The 20,371-nt window shown below is 44.5% G+C and overlaps 1 protein-coding gene and 1 long non-coding RNA gene across 2 annotated transcripts in view; one reads left to right on the top strand and one right to left on the bottom strand.

Annotated features, from left to right (window-relative positions):
• Positions 1-20,371, top strand: part of LOC124376811 (ribonuclease inhibitor-like) — a gene marked incomplete at its 3' end in the record, with an annotated part of 82,896 nt that overhangs the window by 33,872 nt on the left and 28,653 nt on the right. The gene's annotated exons all lie outside the window — the stretch shown is intronic.
• Positions 2,647-6,341, bottom strand: LOC124376889. The gene is made up of 3 exons (XR_006923969.1): positions 6,284-6,341; positions 3,438-3,530; positions 2,647-3,284 (listed from the first exon to the last, which is right to left on the bottom strand). It is a non-coding gene; the product is annotated as an uncharacterized LOC124376889 (long non-coding RNA).

Consider the following 20,371-nt stretch of genomic DNA (forward strand, 5'->3'; position numbering starts at 1 on the left):
ATCAAAATTAAAGTTAATTAAAGTTTCAGGAGCCTCTTTAACACTGCACCGGCGTTTTTAACAGAAACTCGTATAGCCAATCACAGCGCTTGTGGGCGGGGCCTATTTTTGTCTGGCATTTGGCGAGAAAAATCACTTTCAGAGGTAATCATCTTCTCACAAGGTGAGTCTGGTGATACTGATCTTTTTATCTCACTTTTCTTTAAGATTCCGGAGATGATATGAATTTTGAATGCTAAATTACACTTATTTAAGTGTAGAACTCGATTTAATTAAAGTTTCAGGAGCCTCTTTAACGCTGTACCGGCGTCGCTAACGGAAACACGTTATACACGTTTTATTTTATGTAGTGTCTCGTACACTATGTTTAGTGCACTACATAGTGTTGCGTAGGAGAATATTTGGGTTTATTTGAGGTAGAAATAAAAGAAAATGTGTAAATACTGCTGTGTGTGTGTGTGTGTGTGTGTGTGTGTGTGACTGATTTTCAGGTAAAGTCTGATCTGAGTTCTCTGAAGTGCACTAATCCAGATTCACTCCGGCCTCGTCTCAAATCACACTGATTCAAACACACACTGGACTTGTCTCAAATCACACCGATCCAGATTCACTCCGATCCAGTCTCGCGGCCACAGACAGACACGTGGCACATAGAAAAAATGTAGAAAAAATGCACCACCTGGTGATGTTCTGGCTAAAAAAAGCCACTAAGTATAAAAAATATATCAGATCAATATTTTTTTTTCCACTTTTTTCACATAAATCTGTTAATCAACCTCAGTTCTGATCAAAACTACAAAAAAAAATTTTTTAATCCAGGATTTTTAATTGCCAATTGAATTAGTGACGTGGAAATGGAAAAAAAACACAAATTTGATATAAAATGTAATTGTAAACTGGATTTTTTTGACCATTTATCACAGGCTTGGGTGTGTCAAAGATTGGAGAAAAAGTGACTTTTATGCATGGTTAGTTTTTTTTGCAGCATCAGTTTAAATTATTTTGATGATTTTCCCCCATTGACTCCCATTATAACAACATTTTTTTTAATTGCTCCAAAATGACATCATATATGCATGCATTCTTAAAAGTTATTAGTGCCCCCTGCAGGAAAGATTTTACATTTGCGTTTTTTACTGTTGCCCATTAGGTGGGGCCCAAGAGACCATGATATAGAGCTGTTCATAGAAAGCTTAGTTACTGGCTTTTCTATTGAGATTATAGAATGTGTGTGAGTGTGTGTGTGTGTGTGTGTGTGTGTGTGTGTGTGTGTGTGTGTGAGAGAGAGAGAGAGAGAGAGAGAGAGAGAGGGTGACCTTTGTTCACTGATACATTTTTTTCAGTAAAAAAAATCTACTCCACATCACATTTATGAACATAATTTATAACAAAACAACTAGAAAATGCAACAACAACATTCAAACTAACAACAAAAACAACAACAACAACAAGAAAATGAAACAACATCCACAATAGAAAATAAAAGGAACAAAAGTTTTAAATACATGAATCAAGAGGATACATGTATTTTCTGTGTGTGTGTGTGTGTGTGTGTGTGTGTGTGTGTGTCTCTGTCTCTAGTGCTGCAGTCATTGCAGCAAATTACTTGGTGGTCCTTGCAGGCAAATTTGCCACATGTGACGCAAGTGCTGATGGTGCTTTTCCTGCAGCACTTACATGTTCCCCTCCGAACAACTTCTAAGCTGCTGCTGGTGCCTGCTGGTTCCTGAGGGGCAGCTACAGAGCACTGTAGCTCTCTTACAAAAGCAGCAGCAATTGGTGCACGGGGGAGGTGCCTTCTTCTCATTACTGCTGCTGCAACCATGAGGTTGCCCAACTCCTCCAAAAAAAGCCTCCTCCTGAAGTTTTTTTGGTGGTTCCAGGAGGGATTGATGGCCGTATAAATCACATAGGATTTGTACATGGATATGTCCACCATGTTAAAAAACAATGTTTGTGGCCACTGAGATGGTTTCCTCCTGCAGCTGTAGGTGCTGACAACCTACAAAGATACAAGAACAAGAAAACAATAAGTATAAACTTCATCTATACTTTTTCTAAAATTAAAAGCTTCATTCTAAAGCTGCACATGACAATGAGAATAATCATGCAAACATACTGTACATGCAAACACGAACTGTATCTCCTACATCTCTCTCTAACAAGCACATGAATTCAGTAAAAATGACCTGAAATAGGAAGTGACACCTTGTCTAGACTGTCAACACCTCCTTTACAGCGGTTATAGTCAGTGACTATTTCCGGTTTGGCTTTGGGTCCCTCAGTCACTGCTCCCTCACGGTGTCTTGTACTTAGGAGAAACACACTTCTTCCCCGTTTGGGAATGTAGTTAACTGCCACTGTGTTGCTGCTGAAAGCAAAGATGGAGGAGGGGACAGGTCTTCCTCTAACCTGCAGCAGGTTTGGTGGTAGCTCTGGCTTGTTCAACAAGAGTTGCAAATAAAATCCTGTAAATTTCCCAAAACCCAAGATGATATTGTAATAGTTTTACATTAAAATGCTGTAAAGAATCATTACTACATTACACCGTAATATATTGTTTACCAATATATTCCTGTAAATACATAAGAATGAAAACTGAATGAAATGTAATTTACAGAATAAAGTAAACAAAGTCAAAGCTGCTTCAAGAACAACATTTATTACAACTGACAGCAAAGTACAAATTCTGTTGTTTCAGCAAATCTTCCACTCAATCCTTAATACAATTCAATTGTTTATTTTTTCCCAACGGTATCAAAACATTTAGCATAAAACAGATGTTAAATATGTTTATTAAAGATGTTAAACGCTCTAGATAAAAGTAAATGAAAACTGGCAAAAAATGATAACTTTAACAAAACATATCCCACCACTATTTGCCTTGAATAAAGTCAATTCAAAACACACAGTAGAAACACATCGATGCTTCTAAAGTCTGGTCTCTCTTGGTGACAGTAAGACCAGGTGGTTATAAGGCATAAAACTGAAAACGCTACTAAAGTTCTATTTAGTACAAACGGCAAAAGTACAAATTATGTACCACAGTGCGGGAAACAATTTCAAAACAACAGAACAACCCAAAATATAGTGCAGGGGTATGCAAGGTTGAGGGCATAAATCAACCCCATATGTAGTGCACAAGCTTTAGCCACGTTGTGACATCCTGGTAGGATCTCCCGGCCTTCGAGAATAACAGATACATCCACTGAATCCTCTACACCAGCTCCATAGACCACCAGAATCTTAAGGATGTGTTGCATGGTGTCACTGCGACTGTCCTCCTGCATATAATTAACAAGAAATATTACTTGGTTTGTACTGGGAAAACAACCCTCAAATAGTTTAGTAGAACATGGCATTAGATTAAGAATTGATGTGCCTCTTATTTCAGTTCAGGCTTAACTTTATGGTAACACAATTTAAAAAAGCTTTACCAGGCATTCTTCAGAAAGCTCCTCTTGTTTTTCGCCAAGGTACAGTATGAGGCTCCGGATAACAGCTTCACGCCTCACCTCAATGCTTTGCTTCTGTGAAGAGAATAATGTCAACACATACTGAACTGTGCAAAAGTCTTAGGCATGCTAGTATTTTTACCCCCAAAAGAGGTTAAAGACAGTCAAGTTCTTCTGAATTTAGTTTATCTCAGTTTTCATGTAATAATACTAATAATAATTTGATGATGATGAGATCAGGTGTGTAGCACCGGCTGTTGTCAGACTTCTTGTGCATACAAAAATCTAACTGGATTATTACAAATAATGACAAAATGAATGTTTAAAAATGTAAGCTGAAAATTCTTACTGGTACAATACAGCAAAGGAAAAATGTAACTGGCTAAAAACCTCTTTTTGGGGTAAAATACTAGCACACCTAAGACTTTTGCACAGTACTGTAACTAAGCAGTGTTGTTCAGCATGCAGACTTTTTTTATACTGCAATAATTATACTTCAAGGTCAATAACATAATGAGACATCAGATACTTTGTTCTATCTAAATATGAATATTTCCTGCTCTTACATTAGCCCTTCAGTTTTACTTTAGCACTTTTAGGTTCATCCCACGGTTTATGGAGTCACCTTGTTCTATGTATCCAGGCCAGATTGTTGAAAGTTGACAAAAAAGCACAATGTGTTAGTCTACCAGCTAAGACCAACTAATTGACCTCTGAATTATTCAAATGAAACACTTTTCATACTGCTTTTTATTCTAGACGACGATCATCCATTGTCTTGCTTAGTATCCATAGCACTTAACAAGCTTTTGTAAATTGAATTTAAAATGCAGTGCAGCAGTTTTATTAACTTAAGTAAAGTTGGCCACATATTCACAGATTCGAGTTTCCCGAGTCAATAGCTCCTGAGCTAAACGCTCTTATTGCACAAATAACACCTCTTTTTTATCGTAGTAATGTAGAGAGGCAGACACAAAGCAGCTACAACCCAATTTTCCTCAATATCAGCTTTCCTCCGCGTTGGACAAAATACATAAGTCTCTATGTGCGAACACCTAAGAGACAGATTCCAAGGGACCGTCTGCAAAGTGCAAAACCAGAAAAGCAAATACTAAAAAGTCAATAATTTCACTGTAATACTGTCACCAAATTCAGCTCACACATCACTGATGTCCTGATAGTTATACTACAACACTTATTTGGGGGAATTTTTATGAATTTTCATAATAAAAAAATCAATAACTTTACTGTAAAACATTGTACTGTTATGGATTGCTTACCAGACGATGTGCAGTCTTTTTTGTGCAAGGCTATTTTAACTTCACGATTCGTGCAGCACGATATCCGCGCTAACTTCACCACTCTCGCAGCAGGATATCCGCGCTAACTTCACGACTCGTGCAGCAGGATATCCGCGCTAACTTCACGACTCGTGCAGCATGATATCCGCGCTAACTTCACGACTCGTGCAGCATGATATCCGCGCTAACTTCACTACTCGTGCAGCATGATATCCGCTCTAACTTCATGACTCGCCCTTTGCAGCACATTATGAACCCGCAAATTTTTAACACAGCCCTGAACATGGCTAATCTATTATCTGTTATCTATTCATGTCTAATATCATTACCATGATAGAAAATAATATGGTTACGTTTTTCAGTGAATATATTTATATTACGTATTTATGTAACGAATTGGATCACAGCATCAAGTATTTCTATAGGAATCTGCCTAATTAGTAAGTTAAATGCATAATGTGTAACGTTAAGAAAACAATGCAAATTTCACATCAAATCACGCCCCGGAGTAAGAAAGGGCGCTTCGAGGATGGATTGGACTGTAGGTCACTTCTGATCATCATCACTGTATATATGCTTCAAATGGACATTTGGTGCAACCCAGATGAGGATGGGTTCCCTCTTGAGTCTGGTTCCTCTCAAGGTTTCTTCCTTATGCCATCTCGGGGAGTTTTTCCTTGCCACAGTTGCTCATCAGGGACAAACATACTTACAAAGAACATATTTACTTTTAATCACCACATTATCTGTGTAAAGCTGCTTTGAGACAATGTTCATTGTTAAAAGCGCTATACAAATAAAAATGAATTGAATTGAATTGAATCAAATATTTTTCTGTTTTGTCATGAAATCACCATCGACCCACAGAAATGTGTTTTTAAACAAACTTCTGTATGAGCCTCGATGCTTGGTAAATGGCTATGGAAAGTTCTCGGCCTCATTACCGTTAAAAGTGTAACGTTGACTCTTAACATTAGCGTAATTTTACTGAAGTAAAGTATTATACAACAAAATAACCTAACAAAAATTATACAAATGCTCACAGACCTATAACATGACACAAATTACAGAAGAAATGTAAAATAACTCACCTCACTACAACTATCCACGTGAAACAGCCTCCTCTGTTCCAAAACGATGGTAATGGCGGGTCCAATGGCGCATGCGCAATGCACAGACTTCAATGCACTAAAGTTTTTTATCAAAATTTACTTGGTATTTTTAGAACTATGTGCAGTGACTATAAAAAAAAAGTTAAGTAATACGATAAAATATCTAATAAAACTTACTAGTTTCACACAGTTCATTTTGTACATGAATTCATTGTATATTTATTTACAATTCTACTTAGGAAAAACTAGTATTCAATAAATGTTAATATTACTATGTAGAAATTATTAGGGTTATTCTAAGATATTTTACTACACCAAAAAGTTCGTTTTTTCAGTGTGAGTACAATTGTGCTATAAATATAATATCTGAATTTCAAGTATATTTTGAATGCATTTAAGAGTACTTCTTTTTCACCTGGGTCTGCTCACCTACTCCGGTTACACCTCCCCTATTTAAAAAAAAGGCGCTCGTGCACGCGTGCACTGATGCAACCTGTAAACTTGCTGCTGCTGCTGCTGCACAGTAAAAAGGCTCTTATGTGAGAATAGTTGGTGGCTCTTAAAAGAGCCTTTGTGGTCTGGATGTTATCGTGGGAGAATATTTTTAACTGTTAAACTCGACGGCCAGTGCATTGTACAAATTGTATTTCAATACTATATTTCCATCTCCATTTAGGTGCACTTCATCCTGGTCCAATTGCTAGAGACCAATTCCACTATGCCAAATGCATCGCATGCCCAGTTCCGTCATGTACCCGGACATCGCGCCGTTTAGCCAGCGCCGTGTTCTTTCTATTCCATATCCGCTAGTAGAGGTCTGGTGCCTCCAGTCCTGGCGAGGAAGGATTTCTGAGAACATGATTTTTGTGTTGGGGAATAACATGTGGGCTTTTCTGATGTCTGACTTCATCCGGCACATCAGATCCACCCTATTAGTACCAGGACATCCGATGCTGTTCCCACCGAGGTGAATAATCATTATATCTGGGTCAGAGTCAGTGGCGGCTCGTTTCTCATGGAGAAGCGGCAACAGGTGCTCCCATCTTCTCCCTCCTTCTCCATCCCAGATGATGTCACAGTCCAGGCCAAGATTCTCATCTAGCCTGTGTGCTGACAAATATGATCGCAGTCTCACGATGATCGAGCTTCTGATGATCCACACTCGTGGTCTTCTGCCGTGACTCATGGTGCTAATCTGTCCCTTACAGTACAAACTGCATGTATTTATAGCACGTCTTGTCTGGACTAGCTAAAATCTGATTGGTCATTTACCAGCAGTGGCGTGCACAGACCTGCAGTGGGGGAGGAGTGGAAGGACCAAAAAGGGCACAAAAAAAAGGACAAAAATATTACTTCAATAAACAAAAAAATCTGTACAAAAATACATTTGGTTAACTTATTTATAGAATTGCCTGTATTTAAATCAGTATTTGTCTATCTGCTGTCTTTTTAAATATTTAAATGACTTCATCACGATTAATTGGAACGTCTCGCTCAATGGAGCGCAGCAGTAGTTCAGAAAGCCTCTCTTCATTACACAGACTGGATTTTACAAGTTTTAACTTAGAAAATAATCTCTTAACTGTAAAAGTAAAGACAGGCAATGTTGCATACATGTTTAGGATTTCAGAAAGAGAGGGGAAAACAGACTCAATCTCATTGTCTTTTAGGCACTTTAGCATTTCCTGCACATTACTTAGGATTTCTCTGTTCTTCTGTTCTTTCTTTTTCATTTTGTAACCCACATGCTGCAGCCTGAACTAAAGCTAGCTTCAACTAAAGGCCCTTTTCTATAGTTGGCCCACCTCACCATACTGATCATATGGGTTTCAGTGGCTGAATGCTCATGTGAAGTTGTCAACTGGAGGAAGGCTGTTGAAAAGATCCATGTTCTCCACGCAGTCCTGGCTTTAAACATGTCTTCTGTCAAAAAGACAATGACAACTGAAGCAGTACATGGCATCTTTTTCCAGAGAATACTCCAGCCATTTGTTACCAGCATACCACTGGCTCTGAAAAGACAGTCCTTGTGGATTTTTTGGAAAGCCATCTACTGGCTGACATGGCCCAAGAGAGCAGCAGAACTGTATGTAGTTGCTATTAACCTGTATTTTAAGCTGATCAACACGAGCTGGGTCTGTTGGAAACTGTAAGGCCAACAAGGATTGGTTAATGTCTTGTTCACTTGTACCCTGAATCTGGTATTTAATATCTGCTCCTGCAGCTCCTTCCTCTGTTATCTCTCTATCCTTTTTTTGACTCATCTCTTGTTGTACCTCCCTTTCCATCTCTTCCTCACTGAGCCTAATGTCTCATTGTATTTCCTCACTTTCTTCCTTTATTGGCTCTAACATCTCCATCTCTCTGAACTGCAGCTCTCTATGAAAAACAAATGGCCATATAATGAATGGAATTAATGGGGACTCCATTTTGGTCCCCACTGGCTTTCAATATATGGACAAAACAAATCTTGTAAATATTCAACAGAAGAAAGTCATACAGAAATGAAACATAGAGATGATTAAATAAGAGAATAATCAATTTGTGTGATTTATTCATTTAACAAAAATGTCTCAAGTATTTTTTAGATTGTAATATAAGTAATAGCTTACTAGATAAAAACACAGTACCTTCATTTTTATTCTCTCTCCTCAGCCAACTTGTGAAAGAGATGCTACCTTTAGCTGCTTCAGAGTGTTCCTTGTGTTTTTTTTCTTTTGATCCTTTCTTACTTGGCATTCTATTAAATCTGTTTATAGAGATTTTTGCTTGATGTGCGCATTCTATAAGATGAGAACAGTGAGAATCAGTAAGTTAATCATGTTGAATTCATGTTTAGTTTTGTTGATATTGAAAACTTTATTTGTATTACATGGATGAAGCGTTAGCGATCATTAAATCAAAGATATAAAATGTGTTTAGTGTTAGAGTTATATATAGAATTAGATTTAATTTCACTAAATGCATTTCCTCGAGCTAATGACATGAGCACATGCTAAACTATGCAACGCCTATTAATGGCCTTGGTGTAAAAAAAAAAAAAATACATGTCAATGTCAGAAACCTGGCAGCAAGCGAGTAATACTTACATTATAATTAATCTTAAGTCCCGTGCTACCCCATTAGCCAAGTTTAAAACAACATCATGGTAGGATAAATGTCAATTTTCCACGTTACCCGTCTGCTGCTCTTGTTTTGAAAACTTGCATAGCGAATACGCCGACCCTTTTCCAAAGACTTTCTAAGGATCTCTACATGCCGAGGACACCGAGCTCCCACCCGCCCAGACAGGTTGTGAGCTCTCCTCGGACGGAACGTGGCTGCGAATAACACTTATTTGGGGTGGCGCTACGTCGGAAGCTCCGGCAGACGCGGCGTCAAGGACTTATTTACATTCTGATACAAAATTGCACTTCTTTTCCCCCGGCTCTCCTGTACACAACAAATAAAGATACGTGATTTTCCTGACATTCAGCTCTCTGGTGTGTTAATCCCGTCGCGCGAGCAAGGCGCTACTATACATATATACACCCACACACAATCAGAAATATTCAACCCCCTCACCTCAATAGACAATACAGTGATGAAAGATAATGAAAATAAATAAAAGAAAAAAAATTCGTGAAATAAAATACTTATTGATACATATTTAAGTTATTTTGACAACAGAAGTTGATTTAACTTTGAAGTTCAAATGAAAATTGTAAGTCTTGTAACACATGAGCATGTGCAGTATTATTCAACCCCCAGCTTCAGTACCTTGTGTAGCGCCCTTTAGTTTTTATAACTTCTAACAAGCGTTTTTGATAGAACATGAACAGAACTCTGTAGTTTTATCCAAATTCCTCCTGGCATATTCTAGTCGACTCCTGATGTTCCTTGAGGTCAAAAGTAGAGTGTGTCTTGGGGTCCGGCCATGAAGTCCTTGATTATTCAGTGCATGTCTTATAGTTCCCCACTGAAGCACCTTCATCGTGTCATCCTGTAGCTGTCTTGCAGTCACACGGGGTTTTTTCTTAGCTGTCCTGACTAAGTTGTTAAGGGCCCTTTGATGAAATTGTGAGCTTTCTTCCACGACCAGGCAGGTTTGCAGCTGTTCCATACGTTTTAAACTTCCTTATAATGCTCCCAATGGTGTGAAGTATGTATGCTGTATGTATGCTGTGTGTGTGTGTGTTTATTGTGATGTATGTATGCTGTGTGTGTGTGTTTATTGTGATGTATGTATGCTGTGTGTGTGTGTGTGTTGTGTGTGTGTATTGTGTGTGTGTCTACTGTGATATTTATTGTGTGTATTGTTTGTGTGTATGTGGGGTGTGTTTATAAATTAAAAAGTACTGAATTTACAGTTTCTTTTTCTTCTGTATGTGTGTTAGACTTAGGCAGCAGGGGAAGGAGGCCGCTCAACTTTCTCTGGGATTTTTCCGGCGAGCATTTGATGTGCGTCTGAGTGATAAGATGCTGGGTCGATTGAAACGATTGGAGAAGGCTATGAAAGAGCGTCTCTAGGTTACGACCGTAACCCTAGTTCCCCGAGGGAACGAGACGCTGCGTCGAAACGCTATGGGAATGCCCCTGCGTGACCGCGCTCTGAATCACGTGTGTAATCTGACCAATAGGCGTTTGGAACGTGACGTCATCAGCGGGCGACGTCGCGTAAACAGGAAGCTACAAATGGCTGCGAGATGGACCAGACGCTAGCTCCTGCGAGAGAAGGTAAGCGCCGCAGGGATGCAGGAAGTGTGGCACGGAGACGCAGCGTCTCGTTCCCTCGGGGAACTAGGGTTACGGTCGTAACCCAGAGACGTTCCCCTTCAGGAACTCGAGCTGCGTCGAAACGCTATGGGAACGAGTGTCCAATCACGCCACACTGACCAGACCCTGCCTAGAGAGTGAGGGCCTCGGCACCAGCACGCAAAACAGAGGAGCCCGGGGTGGCTCTGAGGTCAAGGTCGTAGAACCTGACGAAGGTCAGCGGGGTGGACCAACCCGCCGCGTCACAGATGTCCTGGAGTGGGACCCCAGCAGACCAGGCCGTAGAGGCCGCCACACTCCGGGTGGAGTGAGCTCGAACCCCAAGCGGTGCGGGGAGGCCAGAGGACTCGTGAGCCGACACAATCGCATCCACAACCCATCTGCTCAATGTCTGCTTATTGGCCGGAAAACCTTTCTTATTAGGGCCATAGCAGACAAGCAGCTGCTCCGACTTCCTCCAAGGACTCATCCTGCGGAGGTAAGTATCCAGTGCTCGCACCGGACACAGTCGGTGCTGTCGCTCCTGGTCGGGGGCAGTAAACGGAGGAGGGCAGAATGCCTGCAACACGACAGGGCGTGAGGGGCCGAGGCACCTTAGGCACGTACCCAGGTTTCAGATAGAGAAACACCTTGGCCATGCCAGGGGCAAACTCCAGGCGAGACGGGGCCATGGACAGAGCCTGCAGATCCCCAATCCTCTTCAGGGAGGAAATCGCCAACAGAAAGGTGGTCTTAACCGACAGAAACCTAAGGGCCACATCGGCCAACGGCTCGAAGGGGGGCTCAGAAAGAGCCGCCAGCACAACAGCCAGATCCCAGACAGGCACTCTGGGTCGCGTCCCGGGCCGCAGCCTCCGGGTGCCACGGAGGAAACGTGTTACCAGTGGGTGTCTACCCAGCGACTGCCCCGCAGGCGGGGAGCTATATGCCACGATGGCCGACACGTAAACCTTCAGGGTCGAGGGGGTTAACCCCGCTGAAAACTGTTCCTGTAGGAACCCCAGAACGGACCCAACCGGGCAGTTAACAGGATCCAGGCCACGGTGCTCGCACCAAGACGTGAACAGTCGCCAGCGCGTGGCGTACGACCTCCTCGTGGAGGGAGCTCTGGAGTGGAGAAGGGTCTCTACCACCTCGGTGGAGAGACCGGCTGCCACGAACCGCGCCCCTTCAGGGGCCACAGCCACAGCCTCCACAACTCTGGGCGGGGGTGAACCAGGGTCCCGCCCGCCTGAGAGAGAAGATCCCTCCTGGGTGGAATCTCCCACGGAGGGCCCTCGAGTAGGGGCACCAGATCCGCAAACCACGGCTTGCTCGGCCATCGAGGCGCCACCAGGAGGAGACGGACTCCCTCCCGGTGAACCCTTTCCAGAACTCCTGGGAGCAGAGCGATCGGGGGGAAGGCGTACAGACGTAGCCTCGGCCACGACTGCACCATGGCATCCAGCCCTAACGGGGCTGGGTGAGAGAGAGAGAACCAGAGGGGACAGTGCAAAGTCTCCTGGGTCGCAAAAAGATCCACTTGGGCTCTGTAGAACCTCCGCCATACCAGCTCCACCACCTCGGGGTGGAGACGCCATTCCCCAGGCCTCGGCCCCTGCCTCGACAGGGCGTCTGCTCTGACATTCAACCAACCCGGGATGTAAATGGCTCTCAGGGACAGGAACCTGTCCTGTGACCACAAGAGGACCGCCCGTGCTAGCTTGTACAAGGGGCGAGATCGGAGACCCCCCTGGTGGTTGATGTAGGAGACTACCGCTGTGTTGTCCGTACGGACCAACACATGGCGATCTCGCAGGTCCGGGAGAAAGTGTTTTAACCCCAAAAACACCGCCATCATCTCCAGGCAATTTATGTGCCACGAGAGACGTGGGCCGCTCCACAAACCCTGGGCGGAGTGGCCACTCATGACCGCTCCCCACCCTGTGAGGGAGGTGTCTGTCGTAAGCGTCATGCGACGACATGGAACCCCCAACACCGGGCCATGGGACAGGAATGTCCGGTCTCTCCAGACATCCAAGGTTTGAAGGGCACGCCGCGAGACCTTGATAGTGCGATGCGGGTTTCCCTTGAGGGAGAACCCCCTGCCCCGGAGCCACCACTGGAGGGGCCTCATGTGCAGGAGCCCGAGCGGAACTATGCTGGATGCCGCCGCCATGAGCCCCAGCAGCCTCTGGAACTGCCGTACAGTGAGTGGCTGGCCTTCCGCACCCTCCTGACGGCCGTAAGGATGACTTGACCCGAGCAGGCGACAACTGTGCCTGCATCCTGGCCGCGTCCCATACCACGCCCAAAAAGGTGGTTCTCTGTGCAGGAGAAAGCACGCTCTTCCTGGCGTTTAGCCGAAACCCAAGCACCTTCATGCAGGAGAGGACGACATCTCGATGCCGAACCGCCTGGTGCTCCGAGGGAGCCACGATCAACCAATCGTCGATGTAATTCACAATGCGGATGCCCTGAAGCCGCAGCGGGGCCAGTGCAGCATCGACGCACAACGTGAAGGTGCGGGGTGAGAGTGCCAGACCGAACGGAGGACCCGATATTGGTATGCTACACCCCCGAAAGCAAACCTCAGGAACCTCCTGTGTGCAGGAAGGATGGAGATGTGAAAGTACGCGTCCTTCAGATCTACAGTGACGAACCAGTCCCGGACCTGATAAGCGTCACGACCCCCTTGAGGGTGAGCATCCTGAACCTGAGTCTCCTGAGAGAGCGGTTCAAGGAGCGAAGATCCAGAATGGGACGCAACCCCCCATCCTTCTTCGGAACAACGAAGTACGGGCTGTAGAAGCCTGACTCGAACCGAGGGGAACCACCTCGATGGCCCCTTTCCCCAGGAGCATGCGCACTTCCTGTTCCAGGACCAGAGCCTGCTCGGGACCCACCAGGGTGGGACACACCCGCTGAAACGGGGAGGAGAGGACGCGAACTGCAGTGCGTAACCCCCTTCTACGGTCCGCAGGACCCACTGGGAGACTCCTGGCAGCACCTCCCAAGCTGCCAGAAAGTTCTCAGGGGAACCAGCCTCGGGACTGGCCTCTGACCCACTCAGAGCAGCTGGGGCGGGCCCTGCAGCTGAAGACACCTCGAAGAGGCGGCGGGGCTCCCCCATCCGTACCGAGACTTTGGGCAGAAGTGGAGGGAGGCACCCGCTGGAGGGCGGCCGCGCTCTGAAGCACATCCTGTGGCAGAGTCCACGGCCCGGCCTCCTGGTGGTGCGGGGAGGACGGGCACCGTGGCGTGAGGCGAACTCCGCCTCGACCGAAAATCGCCAGGATTTCCGCACCACGGCCCGCTTGCTGGAGCCGAGGGTGACCTCAGGTCAGCCCGCTCCTTCTTGGGCCCAGAGCGACGCCTGGGACCTTTAGGACCCGCCCGCGGAGACCGGGTGGCGACGCTCTGTTTCTGTGCTTCGCGGTGCCCGGAAGGACCAGGCTGGGGCTGCCGCCGACCAGCCCCACGTGACCGGCGAGGGAGGTAGTGCTGAAATGCCGCCGACTGCTTCTTAGACTCCTGAAACCTGTTCACGACCGCCGTCACGGCGTCACCAAACAGACCAGGAGGAGCCATCGGTGCGTTCAAGAGCACAGCTCGATCCTTGTCCGGGAGGTCGGACAGGGTGAGCCACAGATGCCGCTCTGTGGCTACCAGGGCCGCCATGGACCGACCAACGGCCCGCGCCGTGTGCTTCGTGGCCCGAAGGGTTAGGTCGGCAGCGACGTAACTCCTTAATGTCGGTGGCCCCGAGCTAAGTCCTCATCTGTCACGCAGCAGGTCAGCCTGGTATGCCTGCAACACACCCATGGTGTGGAGACATCCCGCAGCCTGACCCGCTGCCGCGTAAGCCTTCCCCACTAAAGCCAATGTAGCATGTAGCGGTTTAGTAGGGAACACCGGAGCCTTTAGCGACGATGCCACGCTAGGAGAGAGGTAGCTAGCTAGCGTCTCTTCGACACGCGGCATCGCCCCATAGCCGCACGCCTTAGCCCCAACCACATTCGCATAAATCGAGGAGTGGTGTGGCGAAGCACGCGCTGAGTATGGGGTTTCCCAAGAACTGGACACCTCGGCGTGCAGATCAGGAAAAAACGGCAGGCCCCGGCGCCGAGGAAGCGACACAGGACGCAGAAAACGCTCATCCAGCTTACTGGGTGCGCGCTGTCTCTGCTGCTCCACCGGCCAAGCTAGATCCAGCTTAGCAACGGCTCGTGTCACGACCTCGAGGAGCTCCTCGTACAGCACAGGCTGAGAGGGCTCCACGGGCTCGCTAGCATCCATCAGCTCACCCTCCTCGGAGAGAGAGACATGTAATGCCGCGCTGCTCGTACCGGGAGTAGAAGAAGCCATCGGGCCTGCTTCCCAAATAGAGCCGAAGCTCAATTCAGCCGACGAAGCTGAAGCGGACTCATCCGACTCCAACTCGGCCGCTAAATCGGCCTGCGAGCCCCACGAGCGCCGGCACCGCTTTGCCTTGGCGAGAGCGGGACCGGAGCCGCGAGGGAGAGAGCTCCTCTCAAAGAGCGCTCTCCGGGAGCGAAGCGTGCGCATAGCCATGCGGCTACAATGAGAGCAATCGACTCCCTCGAGAGCCGATTGTGCATGCTCCACTCCTAGGCAAACAACGCACCGATCATGCGAATCCTTACCGGTAATAAAACGCGGACACGGATGCACGCACTTACGGAAACCCTGTCTGCCAGCCATCACTCGACCAGAAAAACACAGCGAAACAGCGCTTACCTGAACGAGCAGAAAGCTAGCGTCTGGTCCATCTCGCAGCCATTTGTAGCTTCCTGTTTACGCGACGTCGCCCGCTGATGACGCCACGCCCAAACGCCTATTGGTCAGATTACACACGTGGTTCAGAGCGCGGTCACGCAGGGGCGTTCCCATAGCGTTTCGACGCAGCTCGAGTTCCTGAAGGGGAACTGTATGTATCTGATGAAGAGGAGGAGTTTGTGAACGTGCGCAACAGTGGTTTAATGATCTATAAAGGGCTTTACAAACAGCTGTATGAGCATCAAAAAGATGGCGTGGCCTTCCTGTACAGCCTGCATAGGGACGGGCATGTCGGCGGCATCCTTGCGGACGACATGGGTTTGGGCAAGACGGTGCAGGTCCTCAGTTTCCTGTCGGCTCTGTATGATGCCAAGCAGATCAAACACACGCTTCTCGTCATGCCCACCTCCTTGATCAAGAAGTGGCTAAATGAATTTAAGCACTGGACCCCTGGCTTTCAAGACAAAGAATTTCATGGCAAAAAACAATTGGAGCGCAGCCGGAACCTGGAACGAATCCAGCGTAGGGGTGGAGCAGTCATTACCACATATCAAATGCTAATTAATAACTGGCAGCAGCTGGCCTCATTCAGAGGACATGAGTTCTTCTGGGATTACATCATATTAGATGAAGCAAATTTACATTACATTTACATTTACATGATGGAGCAAATGAGATCAAAAACTCATCAACGAAGACTGCGATGAGTGCGAGTGCAGTTCCGGCACGGCACCGCCTCCTGCTCACTGGCACACCGGTTCAGAACAACCTGCGGGAGATGTGGGCGCTGTTTAAAGTTAATAGAAATTAAACATATTACAAACACAAAGTTTACAGACACTTACCCTCTGTTTCATCTCCTGCTGCACAGCTGGCTACAGCTTTTGATGGTTGTTCCAGCTCAGCAGTTACCTGTGCAGATTCACAATAAAGTGGTAACACTTCCCCACATACATGAAAAAACCTTTTAAACAATAAACTGTCTGTTCATACGAGTTTAACAATGTTACACATTTACAACATGCACATCAACAACATGCTTAATAATGCTTCGAAAGGATTTGGAGTCAAACAACATTTGAAAATTGAGTTGAATCTTTAAATGCCTTGCTTCTCCATGGCCAGTCAGAATCTCTGTAGTTATAAGTAATCTCTTTCCCAGGACTTATATCCTTTAGTGCAAATAAGCAGAGATGGTGCTTTCCATCCACTCTGTTTTCATTTTGCTGTTGGGGTTCACATCATCATCATTGACAAGTCTCCCTAAAGAGCATCTTATCTGGCAGCATCAACCCTGAAACAGCAACAATGCTAACTCTAAGGCAGAACATTGACCAACACACAAGAGAAAAGTTTCACTGAATAATTAAAAAACTTAAACTTTACCACTACTTCATAAACTACACAGTCTCACCCCACGTTGTCACATATCGACGTTGCCTCGGATGGCGTAGACATCCGACGCAGAAAGAAGCCCCTTTGCGTCGCTTTTCAACGTAGATGCCCCTCCTATACACTTCACGGCAAATCCCTCATCTTCGGATTAGGGTTCGGGTCATCTTCGGATTTGGACGCGGCCGGGGGACAACCAACGAATCGGTCGTATGTAGTGGACATTTCATAACATTATTATTATTTATTAAATATAGTATACATAATCCGATTGTCAGGAATTCCCCTGCCACGCCCCCCTCAGTAGCTGTCAGTGATGCACCCTGCCACGCCCCCCTCAGTAGCTGACATAGTTCCTCGTTATTCGTTGCCTGCCAGGATCACCGACAGCTGTGGCTCGTTAAGTACTAGACTATATAAACTCACGTTCTCGAGTCACAGGCTGTCGGTTCTTGTATTGTCATGCTGGTCATTTCCTGTTCCCGCGACTACCAGCTGGTTCTGATTTCAGACTCTGTGTCCATGTGAGGATTACTCGTAGCCGTTGCAGTTTGCTTTCGTTTTCGGACTCTAAGTTTCATTTTTGGATTACTCGTCTCGAGCGGATATTCTTGTTTGTTTTCTCGCAACGGCAACTGTGAGTGTTTTTTGTTGAACTGACTGAATAAACGATGATTGAGTTATTTCCGCTTCCGCGTCCTGTCCGTCAGCCTGACACCGATACACTTATTATTATAAATAAGTGTTTATTAATATAAATAATATTTATTATAAATAATAAGTGATTAAGTGTATAGGACGGCCATCTACGTTCAAAAGTGACGCAAAACCCGTCCAATCCATGGAATCAATCAATCATTAAAAAATTCAAGTTGTAGAAACATCTCAAGGATGATCAGTGGAAACAGGATGCACCTGAGCTACATTTAAAGTGTCATGGCAAAGGCTGTGAAAAATTATATACATGTGATTTTATTTTTAAATTTTTATTTTATAAAAGGCTTATGTGTCTGGAGACGTTAAAATGTTAATGTGTAATTGCAGTTTTCTTCAAAACCCTCAGTGATACAGAAATTACAAATACAAATTTGTGTTCAGCATGTAAAAATCTAGTTGTTTCACCAATTATTACAGAGAAAATAAAACTTTCCATGAAATTTGTTGACCAGTGTTTGGTGCAGCTAAATTCTATGAATTTAGACCAGTTTTTCAATGGAAAATTATAATAAATGTATTCGCTGAATGTGTGTAACCAGCAAACAACATGCATAAAAAAGTAAAGCTCAACGTGTCTTCTTTTCAAAGAAATTTTAATTGTGTTTAAAAGATATGTAGCACACTTGTATCAGGAACTGTTAACCTTTAAATTTAGATGCGCTTTCAGCTGTGAGTCCCAAAAGCTGTGGCCGAAGGCTATCAGTTTTAAACCCTGATGCCATACAAAGCCAGAAACAGACTAGCACACCCTATCTCTCAGAACTTACCTCACCCTACACTGCACTAGGCTCCCTCTTATCCTCAACCACTGCTCAACTGCTCCCACCAACTCTCAGGGTAAAAACAAGACATGCTTACAGACTTTGCTCTGTTCTGGCATTGAATGAACTTTCATGTGATGTCAATACAGCTGAGTCTTGTGTCTTTCAAAATAGCTGCTCATTGTCAGGGAAAAGAAACATAGAAGAGGGAATAGGCAAAAGAAATAGAGCTTAAAAGGAGGCCATAGTCTCCAAGGAGAGTAAGAGCAAATTCTTCAAAGATGTTTTTTTCAGGGACCAAAAGGTTGATTGGAGAGGTAACATTGTGGAAAATCACAGAATAAAATGAGACAGTGCAGGACCTGTGATACACACACCATTTCTGCCAGTTCTGATGGACCTGGTAAATCTTTAAACCTACAAAGAGAATCAGTGTCATCTACAATTAATGGTTTAAGGTTTTTTTAGCAGGTGTGTCCTGACCTGACATCTTTAACAAATAAGTGTTTTTTTTAGATTATTTAATGAATAACAGTTCAGCACTGGCATAAACTATATGACCAATTTCATTTCATTTCACTGCATCCAGATTCATCCTTTATAACTGTGTGCCTCTGTAACCCCTCTTGGTTCTAATGTCAGATTCTCCCAAAAAAAGACCACCTTCACACCGTTTTTAGAGTTCATCCATGCGTTGTGCTTACTGAGGGTAAAAATAAAGACACGCAGGTTGCGTAAATACAGCTCATCCAGTCACAAAACTGTTAAATAATAGCAAACAAAAGAAGTACACACAAAAAATGGAAAAAAATAACATAAATTGCACATACATCTAGCGCGCCCGCACACGTGTGGAACACCTGTAACTTAATTACGAGCTAATTAAAAAAACCTCAACTGTTCCAAGTTGTCAAAAACACTTTAGAACAGTCATATATCGTCTTGAAAAAATAAATAAACAATGTTTATTAACAGTATGTGTAGAAGTATTACCGGAGAGGACATTTGTTGCTTACCATTCACCTCAACAGTTCAGCTGGAACTGAAGAGAAAATGCCTGATGCAACTTACACTTTATTCTTTTCTCGCATCACCTATAGGTGTCAATTATTTCCCTCTTCTCAGGTATAATATGTAGACAAATGAATTACACAAACAATATGTATGTATATGTATGTAATATGTAATATGATTAACTATTTTACTGCTAGAAAAATACTTTTGGCACCATTCAAAATAAATCCCTTTTCTTTCTGTTACAACTCCAAATTTGTGCTAAACTTTGTGCTCTGTACACATCTTGTGTGTCTGTACTCTGTTGTCACCATAGATTATGCTTTTTTTTGGTCGCAGGAGATTTCAACCATGCAAGACTCAGGACTGTGCTTCCTAAATTTCATCAGAATGTGACATTTGCAGCAAGAGGAGAAAACACGCTGGCTGTTGTTTACACAAACATCCGGTGAACATACGGGGCGAATCCCACATCTCCCAGCATACAGACCAATCAGCAGGCATTCAAGACCAGCTTGAAAGCAGGTGAGAACGTGGCCAACAGGATCCATGTCTGTTCTCCAGGACTGCTTTGAATGCACTGACTAGGACATGTTCAGGAAAGCTGCAAGAAAAGAATAAATGTGAGAGCAGGCAGAGAGCAGAGCTGTAAGAAACTTAACTCTAATGGACTGTGATGATGGAAAGTCATGATTTCAACTATATATATATATATATATATATATATATATATATATATATATATATATATATATATATATATATATATATATATTGGTTGAAATCATGACTTTCCATCATCACAGTCCATTAGAGTTAAGTTCGCGGGGGCAATTTATTTTGCTCGGTTGCTCTGTTGCGGTGTCGGTGAAAGATGAAGAGTTCAGGATGGAGCAGTTTGTAAAGGGAGAAAAAGGCTGACTTTCCTCTTCTCCACAACATCTCCACTACATTCTGTTATTAATCACAGCACTTTCTCTTTTAGTTCTTGATCATTAAATTGAACTGGACGGAGTGCGATTAAAATAATTCCGTTTCCAAATCGTCAAAGTTCCGGTTCAAAGAGTTGAGTCAGTTTTCCGAAA

This window comes from Silurus meridionalis, chromosome 23, assembly GCF_014805685.1.
Source record: "Silurus meridionalis isolate SWU-2019-XX chromosome 23, ASM1480568v1, whole genome shotgun sequence".
Taxonomy (NCBI): domain Eukaryota; kingdom Metazoa; phylum Chordata; class Actinopteri; order Siluriformes; family Siluridae; genus Silurus; species Silurus meridionalis.